This window comes from Hesperophylax consimilis, chromosome 2, assembly GCF_061612785.1.
Source record: "Hesperophylax consimilis isolate HC1 chromosome 2, BYU_Hcon_1.0, whole genome shotgun sequence".
In the NCBI taxonomy this organism is placed as follows: domain Eukaryota; kingdom Metazoa; phylum Arthropoda; class Insecta; order Trichoptera; family Limnephilidae; genus Hesperophylax; species Hesperophylax consimilis.
This window is the reverse complement of record NC_142837.1, coordinates 4,961,552-4,973,008: the sequence shown is the minus strand read 5'-3', so window position 1 is coordinate 4,973,008 and position 11,457 is coordinate 4,961,552.

The window sequence follows — 11,457 nt, the reverse complement described above, 5'->3', positions numbered from 1 at the left end:
CACAATAATAATTATGGTGCACGATTAAAAATGTATCTATAAATAAAAAAAATCAAATATGTTTTTTTTATTACAAGTGAATGTCTTCCACACTAGGAAATGAGCAGTTTTTACAATGTTTCAATTCACATTCTACACAATATCCACTTATCTAGTACATCTTTTGATCAATGATAACAAATAGGCAACAGAAGTGAAAAAATGGCTAATTTTCTTATTGCTTTGGAAAATGGCAGATTTGGACAGCAAAGCAAACTGAAAATTGACAGCAAAACAAACTGAAAACGAATCAATAAAAGATTTTACGGTTCGCTTAAAATCATTATCAATTAACTGTTAGTTCAGGAATAATAATAATTTACCGGAGAAATTTGGGGACTTCTTTATAATGTATTTCTATTTAGATCTGTAAGCAGATCACCTTCACCGAATAAAAATCGTAAGTTACTTTCGGAATATCAAAAAAATGTTGTGTATTTGGTAGGAATAATCATTTATTGACAGACTGTAAATTTCATAATTACGAATATAAACAATGCAATGAAAAATGGCATTTAGCTAAAAAGTGTACAGGGAAAGCGTATCATAAAAGTGTGAATATTATTATTTCTAATACGGGAATTAATATTAATGTAAGTAGTTTACAGTCATATTATATAGAATAAGTAATCGACTGAAATTCAACTGAAATTCATGGAAGATTCGTGAGGATCGTGTAGCGTTTTAAATGAAGAATGTTATTTGAAACATTTCGATGAAGTGGAATTGGCGTGGAAAAAAATGTGTTTACGGGGTTTTGCCTACAAATTTATTGAGGTAGTGGGTAAAATGTTTCAATTTAAAGTTTGTGGTGGTACGCAATGCTAATTTGTCGGTTCTCGGAAGGGATTTTATGGAATCGATTAATGTTAGAATTTCCGAATTAGCAAATTTTATTTATGAAAATACTTTAAAAAACAACTAATAGTGAAATTTCCAGTAGTTTTTTTAGAACCATTGGGCCATTTTAATAAATATATTGTAAAATTGAGATAAAAGCAACTAGCGTTTCTGATATTTATAAATAATAGAATTATTCCTTTTGCGCTGAAAGAGAAAGTGGAAAGTGAAATGAATAGGTTAGTTTCGGATGGCATAATCGAACCGGTTACATGTAGTGAATTTGAGAGTGCTATCGTTCCGGTTGTGAATAAATTAACAATTAATCCTCAATTATTTATTGATAAATATCCATTTGCCATGGATCGAAGAACTTAAACCAAATTAAGTGGCAATAAAACAAGCATATAATCAGATGGTATTAGAAGAGAGGAATGTAGACATTTCACTACAGTAAATACAAATCAATTAAGAAGTTTATTAGGTATGATAAGTTTATATCGCAACTTTATTTCTAACATGTAATGTATTATCACCGCTACACGAGTTACAAAAGATGTTATTTTTAGTTGGAATAATAAAGAACAAGATAGTTTTATGGTAGTAAAAAAATACTAACAGCAAATAGATTTTTAACTCACTTTTAGGAGAATATTTCTGTAAAATTATTAACGGACGGAAGTATGAACGGAGTTGCAGCAACGCTTTAAGACTGGGAATGAAAGACCTTTAGGTTTTGCTAGTAGAACGTTAAGAAAGGCAGAAAAGAATTATTCGATTCTGGACATTGAGGCAACAACCATTATTTTCGGGGTAAAGAAATTTTATCAAATATACGGTAGAGAATCTATTTTTATCACTGGATAATCAAAATTTAGTTAGGTTTTTGGAAACGATTAAGAGGTTCTAAAGATTACGGCATCAAAATTGCTACGTTATTCAATTACGTTGTCATCATTCACTTTTATGATTGAGTATATAATATAATTAGAATAAATTAATGAATTGGGTTCTATTATATTTTTCAACTACATAATTAATCTAACTGAGATAAACCTAGGAAAAAAATACAACATAATTACTTATGCAGACAACACAGTAATTTTGTTCAAGGCACAATCATGGAAAAGGGGTTTTCAAAAACACAGAAAGAAGGATGAGTTAGGTATATAAATAATCTACTAATACTTAATAATTCTAAAACAAAATACATAACTTTCAGCAAAACAAAAACTGCTAAACAACATAACAGTCCACAACTGAATCTTCACCCAACAGTAACTGTAACTGTAACAATACCTCCTTAAATAACACTTACATAACATGTCATGAAATCACCAAAACCTATTTATTTTGCACTTTATCAAAGAATTCTAACGTATAGTATATCAGTATAGGGAGGAGCAGCAGCTTGGCTCAAACCTGTTAAAATAAATCACAAAACAATTTTTAGAATCATTTTTAAAAAGCTTTACCAATATCCGATAGAACAGTTATTGATTAAAAACAAGTTATTTGACGTTAATAATTTATTCATCAAGAAAATCATATTTAGTGATTATATCAAGTACATCACCTCACCACATACCACACGCGCGAAATACAAGAGCAACAATAAAAAAACACTTTCAAATCAACTTTCACAAAAAACACCAATCTTACCTGGCATATTCCATAACTTCTCAATACTAACTTATACTCCTCAATTAATCTGAATTGGTTTTTTAAAAGATTTGTTATGTAGTTGACTGAAAAAACGAACAGACAAACAACACTACATGTTATTACGGACACACTGCATTCAATTTCTAACAAACTTACATTATAGTACAATGTAATAAAATATACAGTGTACTTCTTGTTGGCATTATGTCCATTAGCGTGTATTAACTGTAACTAACTAACTAACTAACCATCACGTCGTTTCCCCGCAGGGGTAGGTAGAGACTCCGTCTTGGCACACACCTCTTACCTCATTCACATTCACACATCGTCTCGTACATACTCTTCTATTATTCTGACTCTTACTGTATACCATGTCTTTCTCCAGCGTCCCTGATTTATTGTTGTATTTATTATAATATAGTTAATATATAATATAGTTTCTTCAGAGCAAAATAAAATAAAACACGTCTGAGTCAGAGGAACTGGATTCGGACGAGTTGAATCTCTCTGGGATGCTGACAACCGAGGTATCTCAAATCCGATTCCTCCATGTTTCAGGTCCAAGCTGTGGGATGGACGGTTACGGCCGAGCTGAGGCACTCCCCACAGATCTAGAAGAGGGGGGGAGAAAGGAGAAACAGAAGAAGAAACACGATCCAAGGAAGCTACATGTATTATATTGTGAATTGGTTTATTCAATTTTATTGTATGTAGTGTGAAATATTTATATATTGTAATTTAGTTAGGAGTACCCGGAAGACTCCCCGTCTTCACCAGTGTTGAACACGTCCACGAGTCCAGTCTCCACCAACGCGGTGTCGACTCACTGTATACTATATGACCACGCACCGCCTCGAGCTCTCCATCACCGTCGTCGCCGCCTAGATCTGGTGTCATCCTCATCGGTCCAGATTCATTTCCCAACTGCGCAATTCTAGTGACTCAGAATAAACGCTGTGAGACAACACAACATTTATCTTTCATTGTCTCCTTCCTTGTTTCTTCCTTTGGTCTGTAGTAAATATATAATTATTATTGTAGAAAGCAATCACTCTCTGGTTTGACATATTTAATAAAAAATAAAAAAATATTTTAATAAATATATAATTTTTCATAAAGGAGTATCGTTGGAGCTACCAGATCATCCACACGATATACTTCAATAACTTTATAAGAAACATTCTTCCACTTTTGAAGGTTAAGTGTGCAAAGTTTAAATAATGTAAAATAATAATGTGGATAAAAAACATAGCAACCACCCCACACCAGGCCACTATTATTTACATACATAGATAGATACATGGATGAAGTCCCCACCGTTGCCCGGGCCGGAAAATTTTCTCTAATTATGAACCTCAAACGTTCAAAAATTCAATGGGTAAAATCAAAATTCTATTTTATGGGGTGGGAAAAGGGGATGAGGGTGATTTTTTTTAAATCTCATATAGACAGTGTGACTTTCCTCTTGGTTTGAAGGTAGAGTATGAAAAATTTCATCGATCTCAAAATAAAACTTGAGGTTTTTATAAAAAACATTAATCCCCGATGCATTGGGGATGCATACCGTGCTATTATGGTAATATCCTCCTCCTGTCATTCTATTCACCCAACTGGTGTGGTGTTCCTTAACCCTTGTGTAAAAAAATTATCTCGCTTGGCCTAATTTCAATTATAGACTACGCTACGATAATGATATCTTAAATCCAATATATTATTTCTCCAGAAATCATAATCAAATATGTTGTCAAATCATTTTAATTTTTGGAATTTAAAAATGGATGCGCCTGCCCATTGCCCAAGATCGAGAGAATCTGGTTTGGGGAGAACCTTTGACCCCTCCAACTGGTATCTCGGCCCATTCCCTTGCGCCGTAATCGGAGGGGTATATTCATATGTCCGTCACTTCTGAATACACTGATTTCTAGATTTCTACCCAACCCTCATACCTTTTACCTTCTTAAAAAGTAAAGAGTCTTTGCTTTTAACCAAGATTGTTTCTAAAATCGGGTGATTTCATTGATGTGTTATTTCTCTATGAGTGATTTGAGATAAACACTACGTTTGGTAATACACCTTCGAAAGAACACTCAAGAATGCCATAATCGTATTGATTATAGTTACTACCTATCATGTACAAAAGGTATTGGTTATTTCATGAAATTAGTATGGATCGGTCAAATGAAAGACCACCGTTCAGAATCGAAACATTACTTGAAATACACTTAACACCTAATATAAATGATGATATTTACTTAATGTACTTATTTTTATCTACTTATTTGCTTATTATGATCTGCTTAATTTACTTATAGTAATTAACGTTTTATTATCTACTTTTTTTTATTGGTTTTCAAGCTACAATCCCGTTAAACTGCAATAAAGCAGTTTGTCAACAGGATGTTAATGATCAATTACATACATACACACATAATATTATTATTATAACTATACAATTAACACACCTAAATTAATATAAACTGTCTCTATTTAGTAACCATTGTTTCAGCATATATCTCAATCTATTTGTAGAATCGCATTTTTTTATATTAATGGGTAACATGTTAAGCATTTTTGGCACGTTAAATTCTAGGATTTGCCGTCCGTATTTATTATTATATTTTGGAACAAGCATTCCTTCATTCTTTGTAAACCTTTTATTATATTCATGTTCTACTTTCCTTTTATAATCAGACTCAGATATGTGTTGAATCAATATTTTGTACCATAATAAGGCCTGCACCGGTAATATTGTTAAATTCCGATACAACAATGATATGTTTCGTCTCTGTGAAAAAATATGTTTTTGAGCTAATAACTTAACCATAGAATTTTGTACTGATTGCATATGGTTTAAATTACTTAACTTAAGTATTGTTAATTGCTTATTATTATTAACTACTTAATTTACTTTAACTTACTTACTTGTATTTACTTACTATTACTTATCCGTTAGAATTCACCTATTTTAATTTTCATTTACTTTTAGTTATTTTTTGTTCATAATTATTCATACTATCTCTCATGTCATTGTCAGTATGGTCACCCTATGATTGTGGCTGACAAGCCACCACAGGTACTCTGTAATACATAGGTATTTAGTTTACAGAAGAATATTATTGTTGCAAACTATAAACGTTCTGCCCAACTGTAATTTTAGTTGGAATTATTGATTTTATTAATTATTTTTGTAATAATTTTGTAGGTCTATATTTTTAAGATTTAGTTAAATTTATATGTACCCATTATTTTTATTTATATAATTGTAAACCTTCAAATCTCGATACAGGAATTCCCTAGTTAGTGGCTTACGATTTCATTGAACCATTTATATGAAATAAAAATATTTTGCTGTATTTAGTGACCATATCTGAATAGCAAGGTACTTCCCAACCATCCTCGACCTTATCCATTGCCAGCTGGCTCTGGGCGTTGGGACTCCTATGCGGTATTCCAATAAAAACAAATGAAATATTGCCAAAGACAAAAATTCCCGGTTTTGAATAACTTTATAATATTAGTAAATCTCTTAGTGTCGTGATGAAGAACTTAGCCAGCCGAGGAATTGAACTCATTCAGCAACTTCTGCTTTCTCAGCGCTCGTGTATCAGATCTGTTTTACGACCACAAAAGGCATCCTCCATTAGTTCCTTGATTAAAACAGGAATCCCAAAGGACTTGAATGTAGTCCATATAATATCCACCAGATATCGCACTGCACCGCCTGCAAGACGGCCGGCCCATTTGTTATTGGCTTCTCTGAAATGTAGTAATTTGTAGTTGCTTCCATAATCCGAAAGATAGTTCATCTTGTCCTGCTTAAAATATTCCCCAAAGCCTTTCCATACATAAGTCTAACTTAGTTTAATTATTACAGACGAAGCTAATCAGCTCAACGTGCTCTACAATTGTGGCGCGTCATACAAATTACCCCGAAAGTAAATCACCAACTGACTGATAATGTGATGTGACTTTATTCGTAATAACGCTTTAGGGAATTTATTAAGAAATAGATAGACCTTCACATTTACCTTTTTTTACTCCTTTTATGGAATGATAAAGTGAACTTTGTAACGTGACGGCTTCCGTGGTCGAGGGGTAAGGCTCTCGACTAGTAATCCTGAGGTCACAGGTTCAAATCTCGTCATAAAGAAAATTTTATCAATTATTTTGTGTTGTTTTACGATTCATTCCTTTAAAACAATATATTATTGTATTATTTGTGGCTCGTTCCAGTGTTCCAAAGTAGAAGATAATCTCAGTGTAGTCCTGGTGAAGGGCTATCTTTCAAAATTAAAATGGCTTTAACCAAGTTTGGTAACCCGATCTGAATAGCCAAGTAAGTACTTCCCCACCCGCTTCTTCCCCACCTCATTCCCCTCCCGCTACCTCATTCACCTCCCATTACCCCAACTATTGGAGATGCTATAGTCTCACTTGCTCCAGACGGTTGAGAGCAGTTCAGACTCTTTTCCGGTATTCACAAACAAAATAAAATTAAAGAAAAACCTGTAAAGAATTAGTATATTTTATTTTATTATCTTCGGTCCTCCACTGACGAGTAATATTAGTACGGAAGATATACACAAGATATCAGGGGACAGGTGAACTTTGGGAGGTTATTATTGGCGATGGTAGTTACTTACAGGTAAAAAAGATAAATTACTGTTATCGAAATTTCAACGTTTTAACTTTTAAAACGTTGGAACTCTGATAACAGTTATATATACAGGGTATCAGGGGACAGGTGAACTTCGGGAGGTCATTATTCGTGATGTTAGATACTTACAGATAAAAAAAGATAAATAACAGTTATCGAAATTCCAACGTTTTAACTTTTAAATATGGACGTCATTTTTTTTAATAACACTACCCTGAACGTGTAGTTTCACATGCCCCTAGGTGCATTTTTTAATAAAATGATTTCAAATCGTTTCAAAACCAGATCTTAAACGTATCATAGGTTTTCAATAACAAAAATACGTGAATACATAATCAACTTTTTATCAAAAATCTAGAAACATGCAAAATCAATAATTATGGCACTATAGCAATTTTGACTATAGCTAGGCTTTTAACGATTAAAAATATCTAAACAAAATAGAAATGTACTTGTGGTAACAAAAAAATTAAATTCTGATAACTGACTTTATTATAGCTAAGTTATTGACAGTTGACGTTGCACAAACGACAAAGTGAAGATTGCAGTCACAAAGGCGTGCTGCACTCAATACAAACATGAATAATGGTTCTTTGAGGGACAAATTGCATCCTTATCTAGTCCCTTGCATGACTGCTGGTGCATGGACATATCTTAATCAACCATATCTTGATTACACATATATGAAGCACCACAAGACTTCTTCTTCAAGATCCTGACCCTGACACTCATTTACATTTACTTTATCCTAGTCACTTTCATGTTTGCGTATCAGTTCGTACTCGCATATCTAAAGCTGTTCGATATCTTCTCTCACTATCCGACTCATCTGAACCTAGCATCACCACATTGATTTTTTTCGCAAAGGATCTATAATTTTTCTTGTCGGCTGCTGAAGTAAACTTTGAGATTGTCGTTTGGAACAGGAACAACCTGCTTTACTACTTTCTGGCATTTTTTACATGAATGTCTAAAACAAACATTAACAGTTAATAAATCTATTTTATATGAAAACTGTGCACACGTAGCCTGACAGACTCCAGCCATTTTTGTAAAAGTATTACTTATGTGTGACACAACCTCCATCCTCGCTGGTCGTTTTGATACAAAAACTGAAGCTATTGTGCTGTACCTCTCAGTCGTGGGGAGGAGGGGGAAGTGTGCGAAATCATAAAAACCACACCAAAATTGCTGCGAAGCCGTAGGGCTTCAGGTCACCCATAAAGGTGTAGTTTCCTTGAAATACCCTTAATAGATAGAGTACCTAATCAATTTAAAAGTCCTTCATCGAATTACGAAAACTTGAGAATTTTTCCCATATTCTTGGTCATATAATAATTACTAGCTGAAGTTCCCGGCGTTACCCGAACTTTACTCAGAGATTTTCGAAATATGTTTTCGACAATGACCTTCCTTCTTGTGTTGAAGGTCAAGCGTACAAAATCTCATCACAATTTCAATGGAATAAGAACAATGCGTAAAGCCCGGGAAACACCGGGTACTTCAACTAGTCTATCTAGATATATATTTATATAAATATGAGTGTCTTTGGTGGGTAGACACCGAGCGGGTGGCGTGTTTTTGATTTATATAAAAATCTGCAGTTTTATTCCGAAACTGATAAAATTTTGCACACTTGACGAATTGAACTACTTATAAAGCCCGGGTGACGCTGGGAACTTTAGCTATTGCATAATATTTTTATTGAATTGCATAATTTTTACGGTAAATATAATTTCATCAAATTTTTCTGTTGGCAAAAAAAGGGAAAAAGGTTTTTAGTAATAAATAAAGTATTTTATTTTCATATAACAAAATTTAAGTTTGCTTTATCTTTCAAAATACCTAAATCAGCCAAAAAAACATTATAAAAATCACATCTACCGTAGATATGTACACACAAAAAATATAAATTAATTCCTATGCAAAAATTTTGATACGGAATAAGAAATCATTATAATTTTTACATTAATATAATATTTTTATCTTCAGATACATTGAAATAAAATAATAATAGCTGTATCACAGTATTTATCTATCTAGTTATTTTACTTTTATATAAATGTAGGTACGTAGATATTACACTTTTTGAAAATTTATCATTTTCTATTACACATAAAGAAGGTAAATAAATTGTTTTTTGAAAATCTGAATTAACCATTTCGTAGACACCTTACATAGAGAATAAGAATAAAACCGTTTTGGAAGGATATTACGCTTTGTGAAAAAGCTCCTCAATTAATGAATAGTCCCTCAGGGTGATGACTTCGGTTGATGTTTGCTTTAGGATTTGAGCTTTAGGCTTTGAGCTTCGAACATTGGGTTCGAGTTTTGGCTAAACTTCGAGCTTAGAGATTTTAGCTCCAAGCTTTGTGCTTTGATCTTTGGGACTTGGGTTTCAAGTTGGGCTTTGGTCTTTGAGCTTTAGGCTTTGAGTTTTGGGATTTTAGCTTTGAGCTTAGATCTTTGCTGAGCTTAGTGTTTTTAGTCTTTAAGTTTTTCAAGAAAATCGAAGAAAGTTTTATGTCCTCGGTCTTCAGTTTTTCTAAATAAGAGAGAATATTTCATATGAATTACAGTGGTACTGTCGTATATCAACATAAGGGGTAAGAAAAGGGAATGAAGGTGGTTTCTAGAAATCTTATGTAAACGGTGACTTTGCTCTTGTTTTGAATGTCAAGTATGCAAAGTTACATCAATCTAGGATAAAATTCTCGATTTGCGTAAAAACAAAACCTCATTAGACCACCATTATTTACAAATTTAGATAGATAAATAGCTGAAGTCCCCAACGTTGCTCTGGAGTTATTAGATATTTTTTAAATCGAGTTGCACCGATATTACCGAACTTTTTCTCTAACCTTAAATGTCAAATGTTCAAAAATTCATCGAGTTGCATCAAAATTCTGCTTTTATGGGTAGGAACTCGGAATAAAACTGTACTCATTTTAATATACTTAAATATTAAGTTTCAGTTTCAGTGCCGGCAACCGGCAACCCGGGCGTTTATTTAATTTCATGGTTGTTTACATTGTTTTCTTTTCTTTTACCCGCCTCACTAGACAAAGTCTGTTCCGAGGCGGGTAAATCACATATTATATTTGTTCCAAAAGAAATGTATGTATTTAAAAAAATATATATATATATATATATATATATATATATATATGTATGTAAAAAGACAAAAAGATACAATTATGTGGTGATATATTAAATATTTACATAAATACTTTTTTTTTTTTTTTTAATTTTTTTATTAGTTACATTCCATGAGAAGATTGCCTATGTAACATAGATAAAAGTAAATTAAATTTTGTGACAATTGAATATAGATATAGCGGTTACATGATAATTAGTATTGCAAAATTGCAGTTTCTCGCATTTGTTTTATTTGAATATTATATAATTTCATGAGAAATTTATATAATTTCGTGAGAAATTGTATGAAATTTTATTTATTTAGAATATTTTGAATATCTGTTCTTTCCTTTTCATTCAGCCATAATACAAATCTTTTGAACAGGTAATAGGTATATTAATAGGTAATTTAGAGCTGATTCCGATGTTGCCAAGGTGTCACGTAGAGTTTTTCGGAATCAAACGAAGACAACAATTTTCGTCTTATTTTGAACGTAAGCATTGAAAATAAGACTAAAAACTTTCAAAACACTATTAACACTGTTTTAAGGGGTGGGAAAGGGAATTGGGTGTTTTTAAAAATCTCATGGAGACAGTGAGCTTTCTCTTGTTTTGAAGATCAATAACCTTGAAAAAAACTGTAGATTTGCATACAAATAAAATCCACGCTGCCCTCCAATCAAGTTTATATTACAAAAATCACATTTCCGGCGGGATGGGTAGTTCTTTATTTGAATAGCAGAAAAGGCTTTGATGTTCGATAATTTTATAAAAATATTTTATATCAATCTCTTTGTAAGGGTCCGAAGACCAAAATCTGAATCAAGTCTTCCCCGTCTTCAAATTCTCATCTTTTGTGTGGAAGAATATTTTATCAAAATTAATATATGTTTAAAACGGGTAGTACATACTTACTTATTGCACCGGAGATGCGGAAGTTTCTTTTTTTTTGTTCACAAATCAAGTGTGAAAATGAATAAAAAATGTAATTTAATAAATTACGTTTATTTTTTACAAATAAAATATCAATAAATGTACTCATGTAGACTTTAACTGCTTTTCGAGTTTTGCGAGCACAAGCAAAAGCAGGCTGAATTTTTATACATAGGGTTAAGAGA